The following is an 18,068-nucleotide window of genomic DNA, read 5'->3' as shown; positions in this document are numbered from 1 at the left end:
ATTCACATCACAATTAATTAATCCACATTTAGCAACTCTTTTAAGTGTGCTATAACCTATATGTGCAAGTCTATTATGCCACAAAGTAATAGAATTAGAATTAATCACATTGCAAGAAATAGATGCCATATCTTTATTGTTAATATCAAGAGCAGAAAGTTTGATCATTCCATCACATCTATAACCCTTTCCCACAAAAGTGCCCAATTTAGTCAAAGTGAGTTTACCAAACTCAAACTCTATTTTGATACCGGATTTACTCAATAGACTTCCACTCGTAATGTTTCTAGTCATATCGGGAACATAGAAAATATTAATTAGGGCCGCTTTCTTTCCATTAGTGAAGAACACATCAATGCAGTCCCTTCCAAGTACCTTGAATCTCTTTTCATTTCCCATTTGGACTTCAAGTCCCACCTTTGCACTTTCAAAGGTTTTGAAAAGAGTTTTATCATAGGTTGCAAAATGGTGGCACAAGTATCATACCACCATCCTTGCACATTTACTTGGGTTGCATTAACTTCACTCAAGGTTGCAATGATCTCAACATAAAATGCATTGGCCTTGGTATCTTTACTTAGGTTTGCAATGATCTCAACATTAAATGTACTGACCTTAGTATCTTCACATTATTTTGCAATAATCTCATCATAAATTGCATTGACAAGTTCACCTTCTCTTAAGGTTGCATTAGTCTCATCACTACATGCATGAACCATGACAATTCTCTTTAGGGTTATCATACATTCCTCATCAAATGCATTATATTCAATTAAGGTCACAAAGATCTCATCATCAATTGTACTGACCCCAATCTCATTAAAGTTAATTTTACAATTACCATATCTCACATGATGATCAATAAATTTACAAACAAAACAAGTAAAATAATAAACCTTGAATTGCTTATTAACATTCACCATTGTACTTTTGATATAAACAATGATCTCAAACTCACAAAAATATGGCAGCAAACACATTTCATTCAAATTCTTGAAATCTACACATTTAGAAATAAGGAACATGATGATACCAACCTCCTTAAGCATGTAACCCCATTGAGTTGTTTCATCCTTTTTTGATGAAGACTTTGAATCCATATCCACTTTCATGTAGAGCATTTCCAAATAGAACTTTATATGATCTTTCATGGTTATGTGTCCAACACAAACCATATCTTGAAACAAGGATTTGAAGGTTGTACAAGATGAACCAATTTCCCTCATTTTTGATAATGAAAAACACAAAATAAAAGTAATTAGAAATAGAGATTTTGATTGTTGGGAATATATGGCTTTACTCTTTGCAAATCAACAATGAATAATGATAATAATGCAATATTCCAAACCCTAGATGTTAATCAAGATTCAAATTTAAAGTACGAGTGAAATTCTTGATGATCAAAGAAACATGTTCATGATATGAATGTTAATCTTGAATATAAGAAACTAAATGATTAAATGATGATAAGATGAACTTAGATACATTTAGTCATCTATACCAACAATGAAAAACATAATAGAATGACAAAATACAAGATTAGGGTTAAGGAGATACAACCTTTGTATTGAGCAACGTGAATCTTCAAACTTAAAGAACTTCTAAGGCTTATACACAATATGAATATTGTTGTCCAAAATCTCTATTCCAAGTCTTCCCAATTGCTTGAAGCTTCAACTAAGTAGAATGAGATTTGGAATTGAACAAGCCTTGAAACTCATGCAAGTCAAGCAATGCTTGATGAGTTTCTTCGAGAGAACTTTGGTCTTAGAAAACTAGAGAGAGAGTTGGAAAGTGTGATCAAGGCTTTTTGTAACGTCCCAAATTACCTAATAAGGCTTAGGGCCTTGATTAGGAGGTCAGGATGACAATTTATGGAAATTATATGTATGCATGTAAGTATGTGATTTCGTGAGTTATATGATAATATGACTAGATATGCATGTTTAGGTGTAATAAATATGCATGCGGGTTCATTTCTTATTAGAAGGGAAATTTTCGTAATTTGGCTCGTTATGGGTGTATTTGGAATATATGTGCATATATGTGATATATGTGTGAGACCACATTATTATATTGATATATTTGGGTTACTCGGCACGAGACAATCCTAGGGAGCAAGTTAACGAGAAAGTCACAACGTGACCGAATACCCGACTCGGGGTGAGTCAAGGGGTATTTTGGATATCTATTACATTATCGGGTTATCGGGTAATGTGAATGAATATTTGAGAATATATTTGGTATTAGTGAGATTATGAGGGAATTCTGGGAGTTATGACCATTTTGCCCTCGATGACATTTTTGGTACCCCGAGCCTAGGGATTTGCTTAAGGTCACTTAGAGTCTAAGTAAACCTCACAAACACTCAAACACGTTCACACAACTCTCTCAACATTCTCTCTCTCTCTCTCTCGGCATATGATAAGTATCGAATTTGTCTATTTTTAATTCATTATTCTTCTATAATTATGCACTTGATTATTTATTTATATATGTTTAATTATTTTATTTTGTGTTTTTAGGATTTTCAAGACATTTGGGTGATAAATAATGAATTTGGGATGTTTTACAAGCAATGGTTAAGCTTGGAATTACAAGTCTGAATTTTACATTTGATTTTGATAATTTTCCAATACTCTTTTGGAAATATACATAGAAATATAGGTTTTAGATATTTTTCTTAGCTTTCCAAAGCTTTTTGAATCGTCTAATTCCGAGTTATATCGAGGAAGTTATGCTTAAAATACTTTTTGTCGCTGCAGTAGAAGAAAATCAAAAAACGGGAAAAATTGCTATGGCCGCAGCTAGCCTTATTTCAGGCTGCGGCCTGGGGGACAGAATGTAGTGGCCGCGGCCAGCACTGTCCCAGGCTGCGGCTGGAGCCCGATTTTCTAGAAAATATATTTTCTAGTGCCTGCGGCCGCCAAGAAACACTGGTCGCAGCCATCGATTGATTTTTCCTTGAATTTCAATTTTTAAATGTAATTTTTGGTGGGCTATAAAAGGGATTAGGGTTAACTTTGAATACAACTTTGGATTGCGAATTTTAGAGGCTAGAGCAGCAGATGAGGAGAAAAGACATCATCGTCTACATTCTTCAATCTAGTTTTTCTTTCTTCTTAAAACTCTTTTATTTTCATATGTTTAGGAATATGAATATGATTATGGAGTAGTTTTCTTTATAGTTGATGATTATTTCAAAACCATAGACATGAGATCTTGAATGCATTGATGGATTTTATTTCTTCTATTCCTTTATATTAAATTGCTTTTATTTTTCTATTTGAATGTTATGAATCTTGTAAAATCTTGTTTAGATGGCTAGTAATTAGGGTTTTGCATTGTTCTACTATCATCTTAGCATTTCTATTCACCTAATAGTTTAGGATTCTAAGTAGAGTGATAAATTGCAATTAGAGTATTGTGACGGGTATTTTAATTGTGATGAAGAATAGAACCTAGGTTAAATAAATATCATGCTTAATGAATTTGTTGTCTAGATTAACTTATTTTCATAGAATGTAATGATTTTCCTGGGTTAAATAGATCGCATGCTTAATGGGTTTATTGCTTGGTAAAAATGATTAATTAGGAGCACTTAGCTTTAATTAATTGTTTTAGGGAAACTGGGATAATTGACTGCTTAAGTGTTATCTATGGGGTTAATAGTTTAATTGGGAGTGGGGAATATTATTCGTCATTGTTGATAGATTGATTGTCGAAGGTGGAGAATAATTCTTGACTGTTTCTTTAAAATCGTATTATCCATTGTTCTTTATTTATTACTTTATTTTGTGTTATTAAATCTTGAAACAAAATCTCATATTTAATTCTTGTTTTTATTTTGAATGATAAATTGAATAATAGTCCTTGTGGGTTCGACCCTTACTACCACTTTACTAATAATTTAGTGAGTAATAAGGAATAAATATAATTAAATTTGATACGGCATACGACACCCATCAGGATACTCTCCCTCTTTCAATTCCTTAGGAATTCTTGTGATTTAAGGAGAATCGAGGCTAGCTTAGGCTCGTGATTGCTTGGGGAAAGACTTACCATCAATTGGGGCAATAGAGGCAACGATTTCTAGTCCTAAATCTCTGTGTCTTCTAGTTTTTAGTTAAGTTCTTGGATTTTTAGAAACTCAGTTCTGAGTTGTGAATTTGATGGGGTTTGGGCCAATCTTTTACTTGGGTTTTGATGGTTTTGGGCTACTGAATTGATTGGGGAATTTACTTTTGAGTTTAGCTATGTTTGGACAAGTTTTTGGTGGGTTTTTTGCTTGAAGAAAACGGAGAAAAAACAGGGTTTTCATGTTGGGTCGTGGCTCTCTTGAATACTAGGAGAAGCAGGTGCCTTCAGGCCATTTGAGCAGTGACGCCTACTAGGGTGCGTCGTGGCACGTGTCGAAGCAAAGGAGAGCTTGGGCTCTCTGACTTAGGGTGGGTCGTGACTCCTTTGTTTTGAGCCACGACGCTTGAAGGGTTTTGAGCCCTAGGAGGGTTTTTGAGTGCAGGAACTCAAGCCTAAGGGTTCGGGATCGATCCTACTACCCAGTTTAGTAGAATTTGACATCCTGGAGGCTAGGACTTGGTACGGAAGCCTTTATTCACTCGTTTTGACGAGATTCTCTATTGGTTGAGACTAGGTTATCGCTAGGGGCTCAGGACCAGGATCTTGCTCGAGGGTCGCTCTTAATACACTTTGCACTCAGACCTAAGGTAAGAAAATTGCACCCAATACGTGATATATGTGATTAGGTTAAGATACCAAGATTTATATGTATGCATGCTTGTATTGTCTGAAGTATGCTTATTTGTATTTGTATCTGTATCTGATTGCCTGGTCAAATCCTTGACTTATTAGTCAAGGGCAGCAATAGCGCGCTATGTGCTGGTGGAGTGGCTTAGGCCCAATCAAGGATATACTATTACATTGGTTGACCCTATGGTCGTTGGAAAAAAAAGCGCTCGGCTAGCTCTAAGGCTAGTTACTCAGAGCTAAGGGGAAGGGCCCCAACTAACTCTATGGTCACATAGCTAGGGCATAGTGTAACACCCTAAACTCCAGGGACCGTTACAGTGCACATTTTAAACAGTGCTAAACTCGCTAACCGAGTCATTTGGCCATAATCGTGTAACTAAGTATGATTAGCGGTTTATGGATTAAAAATTTCGGCAAAGATATAACGTTTCATTATAACGTTTACTGTATACATTGGGATCCCAAAAATATAATTCAAAGGTTTATTACAAGAAAATATTTACAACCAGCCGTTCTAAGCAGAAAAACAGGGTTTAACCCTAGTTCCTCTTTCAAACCCTCGGCCGTGGCAGTCGAGCAGCCGCATATGTACACATCGTCACCTAAGCTCTCCAACTCAAGGATGGTCCAACTTTCTTTTTCCTTTACCTGCACCACATAGCACCCGTGAGCCGAAGCCTAGCAAGAAAACTCAATATGCTCATGAACAGTCATATCATGACATAAAATCATATCTGGCATGCTTAGCAAATATAGCTCAACTCAAGCATGCAAATAATCTTAGATAATGCTGGGGAATCGAGGATAAGAAATCCTGCCCTCCTGATTGGATGACTATCAAGTCAATCCTAATCAGATGAGTGATTTAACACTTGAGGTTTTGGTAAACCATACTGAGTGACTGACCAGAAAGTCACTATGGGGCTCAGCACCCACAGCCGTGTGACGAAACAGTCACCTAGGCTTTCTGGCAATGGCTCTAATCAGATGAATGACTGATGGGTAAGTCACTAGCTTAAACAAATGAGTGACTGATGGGTAAGTCACTAGCTTAAATAGATGAGTAACTGATGGGTAAGTCACATGGGCTCAACACCCATAGCCATGTGACTAAACAGTCACTGGGCTCTCTGGCCCTGGCTCTAAATGACTAGCCTTTGACTAGACAAGCACTTATAATTTTCATCGAACTTAAGGTCGGTCTGGCATTAATGCTCATTTGAGTCATTCAATGCAGATGTCGATTAGATCTAATCTTTTACTGATCAGCTGTATTATTTACTCTTACTGATAGAAGTGGCTCACTTTAAATACTTGTCCATAATGACCCAATGCCAACTCATACTGGCCCACTAACCTGGGCAGCGCCACTGCGAAACCCATCGCGATGTTTCCTTATTTCCTCTATGAGATACTCAAAGGCTACAATGGCCCCACTAATTTTTGATGCTCTGTCTTGACTTGCCAACATGTTAAGAGCTTTACCACGCATACCATTATGTCCCTCTCCATCCCGGGCCATCAATATAAAACTTCCAAACTCTGGCACACTGACATGATGCCTAGATGAAGAGAATAAAAGAGCAGCATGAGATTCATCCAGAATCTCCCAATTAATCTCAGTGTCCATCGGATTCCAAATCCGATCTCTATACCACAATAAACTCATATCTGACACTGTATAATCCTTAGCTAGTCCAGCTAAGACATTCTCCTCAATCTTCCTATCTGTGGTTCACTTCATTGTTTCCCTTTTAATCCTTTCTGAGATAGTAATCTCAAGCATACAACTAGCCACCTGACCCACCAGAAACTCTACTCCAGTTTTTGTCAGATCCTTTAACCAACATGTTGCATAAGCAATCATTTTCTCTGTCACTAAGGTGTCATAACCACCTACTAACTGATTCTGATCTGCAAGAAGATTCAGAAATCTTTCCCAAGGCACATATAATATCCTGCACATCCAAGGAAACTCTTGCCTACCGAGGCGTTCCTTGACCTTGGCAAATCTTCACAAGAAATACATCACAATACCATCGTCCAAGACGATCACAAATCCCATTCAAATAAACCTTTGAATGCTCTGTCCATCTAATTCATCAAGACAACCCAACTTTAATCAAACTCTCAAATCATAACTTAGCACTCCCAGTGCTCTTATCTGATATAACAACAGATTTCTGCATATTCTCTTCCCTGATCTCTAGTTGGTACTAACCAGATCAAAGATCCATCTTAGAGAATACCATCTTACTCACTAGCTGAGGCTTTAATTCTTACAACTCTGCTAAGCCATTCAAAATAGTGCCCTAAACCTGATTCTATTCCTAGCACTAATCCTCTCACCATTCTATCTCTTCACATAAAGAAAACCCTGGCAAGTCCCCTGGAAACACATGCAGAAACTCATAGACTAATCTAGTCTGTCATGATCCCACTGGCACAATCAAAGTGGTATCCACCACACTAGCCAAGAGTTCTATGCATCCCCCTGCAATAAAACTCTAACTCTAAATACAGATGTCATCAGCATACAAAATCCATGCACATTGCCAACTATCACTAGGCTTCCCACTCTCAAGCCCAAGGACTACTATCATTTCCTTGCAATTTAGCATTGCCTCATACTTACTTGACCAATCCATATCCCGGATCATACCAAAGCCAGTCATAACCATCTTTATCAAAATCACTGACGAGTCCTTTTTATCATAACCCTACTCATCTCTTAAATTACCAATACAGTATCGCATTCCTATCACAACATAACCATGTGATTTGCATAGCAACTCTATGCTTCGCAAGAAGCATCAAACAAAGAAACAACATGGCACTAAGCTAGTCAGCACAATACAAAAATCTGAACTAGAAAGCTGACCTGCCACCCCTGAGGAACTAGTCTCAATCTCAGTCTCTGACTGCCTCGGAATAAACACTCGAGCTAGAGTCGAGCTGTCTATCCTCTTTTGCTCATCCTTTCTTAGCCTTGGGCAATCCTTCTTGAAATGCCTAACCATGTCACATAAGAAACATGTCTTTTCTCGGCATTCTCCCAGATGACGCCTCTTACACCGAGTGCATTCTATATTAGTCTTCCACTCCTTCTTCTTGCTTGATCCAATAAGTGGAGGTACCACTATCTGAGCTTCGTGCTCTCCAGCACTCTGCTGCCCAATCTGATGTCCTGCGCTCTCAACAGTAAGAGCCTTCCCTACCACCTGAGCATAGGTAGAGATTTCATGCACTGGGGCAGCTCTAATGCCCTAAGCTATCCTGTAATTCAATCCTTGGATAAACCTTTCCTTCTGAGCTACATATGTGGGTACCATGTCAAAAGCAAACTTGGCCAACCCATCAAATCTGTTAACATACTCGGTTACTGTTACATTACCCTAAACGAGATTCAAAAACTCATTCATCTTAGCAGTCTTGGCTGCATCACAGTAATATTTTTCATTGAACAGCTGCCTAAACTCTTTCCAGTCCATCATAACTGTGTCTCGTTTCTGGGATAATACTTCCCACCATGTCCGGGCATCATCCCGCAATACAAATGTAGCACAAATCACCCTATCATGACCTACCAGCCCCATACTGTCAAGAATGGAACTGATCATGCCCATCCATTGCTCAGCTCTGAATGGATCTAGGCCTCCCTCAAAGACTGGAGGGTAATACTCCTAGAATCTTCCACAAATAGATTACCATCTGCTCTTAACCCTAGGTTGAGCCAAAACTGGTGCCACTCATGGCAAAACAAAGGAAGAAGTGTTCCCAACAAATTCTGGTGTTGCTTCAAACACCTAATCTCTTCCTCCTGTCTCTGCAATCTTAATTGCACATCTGTGAACATCTGCTGAAAATTCATAAGAGCAGATGAAGAACTAAAACCCTGGCTGTAACTCCCAGCCCCTACATAACCACAACCAGGCCTCATAATCTGCCTTGGATATAAACCTACTGATTGAATCTGCAGTCAATAACTTGACCCATTATTCATGATGAGCATATCAAGAGCTTTCCCCATGGGAACAATCTTACCACACCACATTCACAAACTACTTGCAGTGCTATAAACATGCCCATGGCATTCATACAATAATCATATTCCTTGCTCTTCCTACATTCACATCATGCCTCTAATTCCAGCATGCAAATATCACAATTATATATTCATGGAGCAGGTAATCATATAATCATATTCATATATATATATTCATGGAGTATATAATCATATAGTCAAGAGCTAGGCTCTATCAGAATCTCATGCTCCCTAATACAATGTGCAGGTAAAGCATTTACATTCTATTTAAGCAGTTAAGCACATAACTATAGAAATAGTTACCATTCCCTGAGTGAAGTTATCTTCAGTGACGAGTGTACATGCCCAGCTTGTCTTCAGGAACCCATAAACCTTGGCAGGCTCTGATACCAAATTGTAATGCCCTAAACTCCAGGGACCGCTATGGTGCACATTTTAAACAGTGCTAAACTTGCTAACCGAGTCATTTGGCCATAATTGTGTAACTAAGTATGATTAGCGGTTTAGGGATTAAAAATTTCGGTTAAGATATAACGTTTCATTAGAACATTTACTGTATACATTGGGATCCCAAAAATATAATTTAAAGGTTTATTACAAGAAAATATTTACAACCAGTCGATCTAAGTGGCAAAACAGGGTTTAACCCTAGTTCCTCTTTCAAACCCTCGGCCGTGGCAGTCGAGTAGCTGCATATGTACACATCGTCACCTAAGCTCTCCAACTCAAGGATGGTCTAGCTTTCTTTTTCCTTTACCTGCATCACATACACCCCTGAGCCGAAGCCCAGCAAGAAAACTCAATATGCTCATGAACAGTCATATCATGACATCAAATCATATCTAGCATGCCTAGCAAATATAGCTCAACTTAAGCATGCAAATAATATTAGATAATGCTGGGGAATCGAGGATAAGAAATCCTGCCCTCCTGATTGGATGACTATCAAGTCAATCCTAATCAGATGAGTGATTTAACACTTGAGGTTCTGGTAAACCATACTGAGTGACTGACGAGCAAGTCACTATGGGGCTCAGCACCCACAGCCGTGTGACAAAACCGCCACCTAGGCTTTCTGGCAATGGCTCTAATCAGATGAGTGACTGATGGGTAAGTCACACGGGCTCAACACCCATAGCCATGTGACTAAACAGTCAATGGGCTCTCTGGCCCTGGCTCTAAATGACTAGCCTTTGACTAGACAAGCGCTTATAATTTTCATCGAACTTGAGGTCGGTCTAGCATTAATGCTCATTTGAGTCATTCAATGCAGATGTCGATTAGATCTAATCTTTTATCAGCTTGCATTAAACACGCTAAGTCCGTCATTGACTTTTTAGTCAATACCAGGTGACCAGTGCTCAGTACTATTGTGAACTTGACAAGTACGTCACAACTTCACAGCTAATACTGACACCATTGCCAATTCTGACTAGTTAGTCAGAGCCACGCACAAGTAAGCAATGCTACCAGGCATATATCATATGTCAAATATTCCAATGTAGGGCACTCAACATGCTTACTTAACAGTTGCTAGCATAACTATGATCATGCACAAACACAAAGACTCAAGCTCTGATCAATCTCATATTCAACATTCATGGCATGCCCTAATCACATGTTTCTCGTGCATCACATGCATCACATTTAAACACCCGACATGCCTCAATAATAACCATACACAAGTGAGCAAGATTGCTAAGCATTCGATATACTATCAATGTTCACATTTAAACATCCAACATGCATCAAGAATAACCATGCATGTCACATATGGGGTGCAGTTTTCTTACCTCTGGTCCAAGCACAGGTTACCAATAAATGAGCCACAAGCACGATCCTGATTCCAAGCCTCTAGTAATAACCTAGTCACAACCACAAACGGTGATCCAATGAGTTCAAGTTCTAAAACCAATCCCGGAACCAAGACCTAGCCTCCGGAACATCAATTCCCACTAAACCGGGTAGTAGGAATGATCCCGAGGCCTAAGGTTTGAGTTCCCATGCTCAAAACATCATTTCAGCCACAAATGCCCTCAAGCGCCACGACCCCAACTCACTGAGCCGCAACCCCCAGCCAAAATAGAGGTGCCAACATCAGGCATCAGCACCAAGCACCGCGACGCTACTATTCAAGGGTCGTGGTCCCCAGACCCTTTCAACAACCTTCACCTGCTTCTTCGAACCTGGGCCGCAGCGCCCAAGAACAGGGTCGTGACCCAACCTCGAACCAGCCATTTTTCCCCGATTTCTCCATTTTAAAACCTTCCAAAAACCTATCCAAACATCTCCAAACTCAAAAATCAAAGTTCCCAAACATCCCCATGATCCAAAGCCAACAAAACCCAAGTCTCAAATCATCCAAAAACTCGTCAAAACACAAAATCCAATTCAAGCTTAAAAACTTTAAAAACTTAGAATTTAAAACTTGAATTACCTCTGATTGAGTTGTTTTCCAACTAAATCCTCCAGCTAATAAGCTTCTAATCTTTCCTAGGATCGCTATGCCTCGATCCTCGCTTGAATCCGAGTCCTAGAACTCAAGTTTCCTTCGAAAATGTGATCGGGAGACAAAAATGGAACTTAAAGGGAGAGAGAACGTTCTGAATGTTCTTTTTATTTCTTAAAAGGTTACTTCAAGCTTAAGTAGCTTCAACCAAATCCTAACGCTCGGGGTCCCGAAAACACCACCGGTGACAAAATAGTCAAAACCTCCAGAATTTTCCCCTGATCTTATTAACTCCCAATTTATCACCAAATATTGATTCCCATTACCCAATAACCTGGTAATGCTCTAAATACCCCTTGACTCACTCTGAGTCAAGCATAAATCCTGTTGTGACTTTCCCACTAGCTTATCTCCTAGGATCATCTCGTGATGAGTAACCCTAGCATAACCAAATAATAATAAAGCACCACACACATATCACATATATGCCAAATATGCCCGAAATGGCCAAAATATAAAAATCACCCAATTAATCAGAAATGGGTTCACATGCATATTTAATACACCTAAACATGCATATAATCATTTAATAACATAATAAATCAATTATGGCCCTCCCAACCTCCTAATCAAGGTCCTAAACCTTATTAGGAAATTTGGGGCATTACACATAGGGCCCTGGGTTAACTATATGGTCAACTATTTAGGGCAGCGAGCCCCAGAATGATCCGATGATCATTTATTTGTAATTGTATGCTTGCATGAGTAGGATATTACTGTTGGGTATGCTAGATATGTATTTGGAATCTGTATTTACTGTTCATGCACATGTTTAGGTTTTCTTGTTGAGCCTTGGCTCACGGGTGCTATGTGGTGCAGGTAAGGGAAAAGGAAAGCTAGACAAGCCATGAGTTGGAGAGCTTCGATGGCGGCGTGTACATATGTGACTGCTCGTCCACCACAGCCGAGGATATCTTAGAGGAACTAGAGTTGTATCCCTTATTTTTCCCCTTAGGCCGACTGGTTGTAACTTTTGATTTGTATATACCATTTTAAACATCTGTTTGTAATTTTTTGGGTTCCCATGTATGTATGAAACTTTCAAATGAAAATTCAACGTTTCCTTTGATAAAAAAATTTAACCCTAACCCTTGACATTAACCATAGTTACACATTTATAACCAAATGACTTGATTAGCAAGTCTGACACTATTTAAAGTACACAATGTAACATTCCTAGATTAGGAGGACGTCACAACTTGGAATCCGACCTACAAAGGTTTAAGGGTTCCTGAAGACTGGTCGGGCATGTACACTCGCCACCAAAGACAAGCTCAACTCAGGGTTTGGTAACTATTTATGTGATTAAGTGCTTAAATATTTAAATAAATGTATGTGCCTTATTTGCATGCCTGATTTGGGAGCATGAGATATTTTGATAGGGCCCGACCCTTGACTGTTGCATGAATGATAAAGAACATGCTTATTCGCATTGTTATTGCCTGTGAATGCAAAGGAACTGCTTATTAGCTTTGTTATATGGATATGTAGGTCAGGACACACTTATTAGCTTTGTTATTTGCATATAGGCCAGGAAATGCTTATTAGCACTGTTAATACTGGCAAGGATCAAAGAACATGCTTATTAGCATTGCTATGCAAGTATAAATGCTTGAACATGATTATTTGCATCATTAATTACTTATGAATGCCAGAAATGCTTATTAGCATTGTTATTTGCTTATGAATATCAGGAAGTGCTTATTAGCACCATGATTGAGTATATTATGTGTTGGCATGCTTATTAGCATTGCATATGTTTGTTTGTTTGATCTTTGACCGTCAGGCGGCAAGAGGTATAGTTATTACTTACCTAACGACTGATTTGATCACTACGAGTGGAATACTTATCAGTATGCTTCCTCGAAGATTATAGAGGTTGGCTGGCCAAGAGATACAGGCTAGGGAAGAGAATGACTAGGGCCAGGCCCCACCCCCGGCTCCAAAAAACTGGTAGCAAGTGCTTGCTGATATGCAAGCTAGGTTATACAGGCAGGAAGATGAGATTCCCCTCTTGAGACAACACCAGGTTCCTGCAAGGAACCTACCGCCCGCAATACCAGCAGTGATATAGCCAGGGGTACCAGTGGTAGTACAGCCCCAAGTAGGGGAAGATAGATGGGAACCCTTGTATGAGAGGTTCAGAAAATAGCACCCTCCAGTTTTTTAGGGCAGCTCAAACCCACTGAAGGCTGAGCAATGGATGACTATGATAACCACCATCCTAGATTTCATGAGAGTAGATGGTAATGAGAGAGTGGCCTATGCCACTTACATGTTTTGGGAGGATGCCCGAATATGGTGGGAGGTGGTATCCCAGACCAGGGTAGTAAACACTATAGAATGGGAAGAATTTAGAACTTTGTTCAATGATAAATACTACAATGATGCAGTTAAAGCAGCAAAGGCTGAAGAGTTCAGTAAGTTACTTCAGGCAACATGACATTGACTGATTATGCCTTGAAGTTTGACACATTGGCAAGGCTTGCTGGGGATCTGGTGCCCACTGATGGGACCAGGAGAGAGAGGTTTCTCCAGGGGCTACAGCCCATGATAGCTTGGGATGTTCTTATTACTACTGTGTCAGGAATGACTATCTATGCACATGTTGTGGAGAAGATGCTTACAGCTGAGAGCACCGAGAATAAGATCTAGCGTCAAAATGCAGTCAAAAGGGATTCTAGGAGGCCGGGACCTCCATTTGCAGGCTTTGGTAGGGGCGGAGGCCCTAGTGACCAAAAGAGAAATACTCCATATACAGTTTCAGCTCCAGGGCCAGATAGGAGGCCATGGAGCATACAGATAGGCCGCCAGGGTGGCGGTGAGACCTGGAAAGCATTCCTAGAGTATACTCGGTGCAGGAGGCACCATACTAGGGAATTTCAGGCGAAGGCCTGCTTCATCTACGGGAGTGTAGGACACTTGAAGGACTGCGCGAAAGCCAGAAAGGAAGAGCCCAAGTAGGTGGACAACCTGACGCCAGCTCGGGTGTTCACGTTGACCCAGGCGGAGGCCGAGGCTAGTCTTTCGGTGGTTATAAGTCAACTTTCTAGCGCTGGGACCCTTTATACTGTTTTTATTGATTCGGGTGCTACACACTCTTTTATTGCTAGTAGGATTATAGATGGACTGTGTAGACCATGTGACTTTTATTCTGTGGAGTTTGGTACTATGCTGCTTACTGGGGAGTTAGTGATTTCCATAAGATGGGTTAGATCACTACTAGTGACAATGGATGGTAGGGAGTTGTTAGTTGACTTGATAGAGTTGGTTATGACCGACTTTGACATAATTCTGGGTATGCATTGGTTAGAGAAGTATGGGGCAATGATAGATTGCAAGAAGAAGATGGTAACCTTTGAGCCTGAGGGTGATGACCCCTTTGTATTCGTTGGCACTGTGCATGGACCTCGTATACCTATTATATTTGTACTTAGAGCTAGGGACCTATTGCAGGGGGGATGCATAGGATTCTTAGCAAGCATGGTGGATACCACTCAGGTCATGTCAGTGGGACCAACGCAAACCAGATTAGTCTGTGAGTTTCTGGATGTGTTTTCAGAGGATCTGCCAGGGTTACCTCCACATAGGGAGATAGAGTTTGAGATTGAATTAACACTAGGGACAGAGCCAGTGTCTAGGGCACCTTATAGGATGGCTCCAACAAAGCTGAAGGAACTAAAGGTTCAATTACAGAATTTACTAGAATTGGGATTTATCAGGCCCAGTTTCTCGCCATGGGGCACACCAGTTCTCTTCATGAAGAAGAAAGATGGTTCTCTAAGCATGTGTATTGATTATAGATAACCGAACAAGTTGACTATCAAGAACAGGTATCCTCTGCCAAGGATGGATGCTATGTTTGATTAATTATAAGGTAGGATGGTGATACAGATTTTTCTACCGCAAGTGTACTGTGTATTGCAATATAGTTTTAATTTAAAAGATGTCGAACCCATAGGAATTAAATATTAAATTCACTAATTACTATTACTTTTAAGTCTATAATTTTAATTAGAAAATTCAACAAATAAATCAAATAATAAAATAAAGAAAATGAAATAACAAAATAATCAACGCTAATGATCTTGGAAAGTGATTAGATAAAAGATAAATGTACTAGAGTATTGATTTCACTATTTAATTATGAACATGGTTTCTTTATTATCCTAATTAGTTCTCCTCATTTGTAATTTCTAGAATTCTAATATAATGCATCTATCTTTCTCAAACATATATGCAATTAATCTCAATTAATCAATATGATATCTCTATTCGCTATTAATTAATCAAGACATCATTAAGCAAAATTTATTCTAAGCCAAATTCATAGAGTTCAAGGAATCTCTCAATCTCACAATCACTCTATGTCAAATCTTCTTATGTCCAATCTACGTTTATCTTTCTCAAGCATAAACCCTAGATCTCAATTCACAATAATGATGGCCAAACATTAATATGAGAAAATAAAATCAAGAAGATATGAACAAACAAGAAGAACTTCATAAAAATAATAATAAAAACCACAATTCCATAATCAAAATAGATTCATCTAATACTCTAGCACAAAAGGAGTTTAGTTCTCCATTACAAACTTAAACACAATAACAATGTAGCTATTCATAATTAAAAACTAAAAATAAAAGGAGGAAGAAAGAAACTAGATATAATGATGGTGATGTTGATGAATTGTAGCCTCTTTTTTCCTTTCCAAGCATGTAATCCTAGGTCTAATCACCTCCAAAATGTCATTAGAACCCTAATTATACTTTTCCTTTTATATCCCCTCCAAAAATACCTCTTTTGCCCTTCAAAAATCGCAATTTAAATTTTCCGTACGGATTTGGGCGTTGTTGCCCCTCGAACAGGCGCTGATGCGCTACTGGAAGGCCAGATACACGCTCTCTGTAACAGTCAGGCGCTACAGCCCCTTATGATGGCGCTGCAGCCCTAATTCAAGTCAAAAATTGCGCTGCAGCCCTTTATGATGGCGCTGCAGCGCCTAGGCAAATTCTGGAAAGTTGATTCTTCAGGACAGGGCTGCAGCGCTAGAACAAGGGGCTGCAGCCCTATTTCACAATTTTTTCATTTTTTTCTCCATTTCACTCTCGTTTTGTACAAACTTTGCACCACTTCTCCTTGGACCCTACACATACACAACACGAGCATAAAACCAAACAAAACAACCTAGACACCTACAAATTAGATATAAAATGACACTAATAAGTGAATCTAAAATTCACTTATCAGATGGTATTCTCCAAGATAGATCTTCGATCTGGTTATCACCAGTTGAGGATCAGGGAGGAGGATATACCGAAGACAGCTTTTCTCACCAAGTACGGGCATTATGAGTTTTTGGTGATGTCATTTGGACTAACGAATTCCCCAGCAACATTTATGGATCTGATGAAAAGGGTGTTCAAAGATTACCTGGATCAGTTTATGATCGTCTTTATCAAGAAGTGTGAGTTCTAGTTGCCAGAGGTGACTATTTTAGGTCACATAGTCAGTAAGGATGGAATTATGGTGGATCGAACGAAGATTGAGGCAGTCAGAGATTAGCCAAAGCCGAAGAATTCTTCAAAGATCAAAAGTTTCTTGGGATTGGCAGGTTATTACATACACTTTTTGGAGGGGTTTTCCAAGATTGCGTCACCATTGACAGAGTTCACACGTAAGAATCAGAGGTTCATATGGTCAGACAGGTGTGAGGACAGTTTCCAGAGACTGAAGAAGAATTTGATCACCGCTCTAGTTCTGAGTCTTCCTACAGATCAGGATAAGTTTGTGGTTTATTGTGATGCCTCGAGGCAGGGCCTAGGTTGTGTCCTTATACAGAAAAGGAAGGTGATTGCCTATGCATCACGCCAGCTAAAGGAGTATGAGTAGAGATACCCCACACATGATCTGGAACTTGCAGTAGTGGTTTTTGCACTGAAGGTGTGGCGGCACTACTTATATGGTGAGAAGTGTGAGATATACACAGATCACAAGAGTTTGAAAAACTTTTTCACCCAGAAGGAATTGAATATGAGGCAGAGATGTTGGTTAGAGCTGGTGAAGGATTATGATTGTGAGATTTTCTATCACCCAAGGAAAGTCAACGTGGTAGCAGATGCCTTAAGCCAGAAGGGTCCAGGACAGTTGTATAGTGCTAGGCAGATATCTAGGGCAGGTATTGAGCTAGTGGTGGGCCAGTAAGCCAACATCACCGTGCAATCTACTCTTTTGGAGAGGATTAAGGGGAAGCAGTTAAGTGTCCCACAGTTGGGAAAGATCAGAGGGGACATCCTAGCTGGAATAGCTAAGGACTACACAGTGTCAAACATGGGCTTATTTAGATACAAGGATCAGACATGCGTTCCGATGGACACTGGGATCAGACGGGAGATTCTGGATGAATCTCATACTACCCCTTATTCTCTACATCCAGGCACCACAAAGATGTACCAGGATTTGAAAGTTTTATATTGGTGGCCTGAGATGAAGAGGGACGTGATTGAGTACGTGGCAAGGTGCCTGACCTGTCAGCAGGTCAAGGAAGAGCATCAGAGACCAGCAGGGTTGTTGCAGCCTCTAGATATCCTAGAGTTGAAGTGAGAGGACATCACGGTGGATTTCATGGTAAGATTGCCCAGGATAGTGGGCCAGCACGATTCAATCTGGGTCATTGTGGATCGGTATACGAAATCAGCTCACTTTCTACCAGTGAGGACAAATTAGACAATTGACCAGTATGTA

The sequence above is a fragment of the Humulus lupulus genome, chromosome 7 (assembly GCF_963169125.1).
Source record: "Humulus lupulus chromosome 7, drHumLupu1.1, whole genome shotgun sequence".
Classification (NCBI taxonomy): domain Eukaryota; kingdom Viridiplantae; phylum Streptophyta; class Magnoliopsida; order Rosales; family Cannabaceae; genus Humulus; species Humulus lupulus.
Note: the sequence above shows the minus strand (reverse complement) of the source record.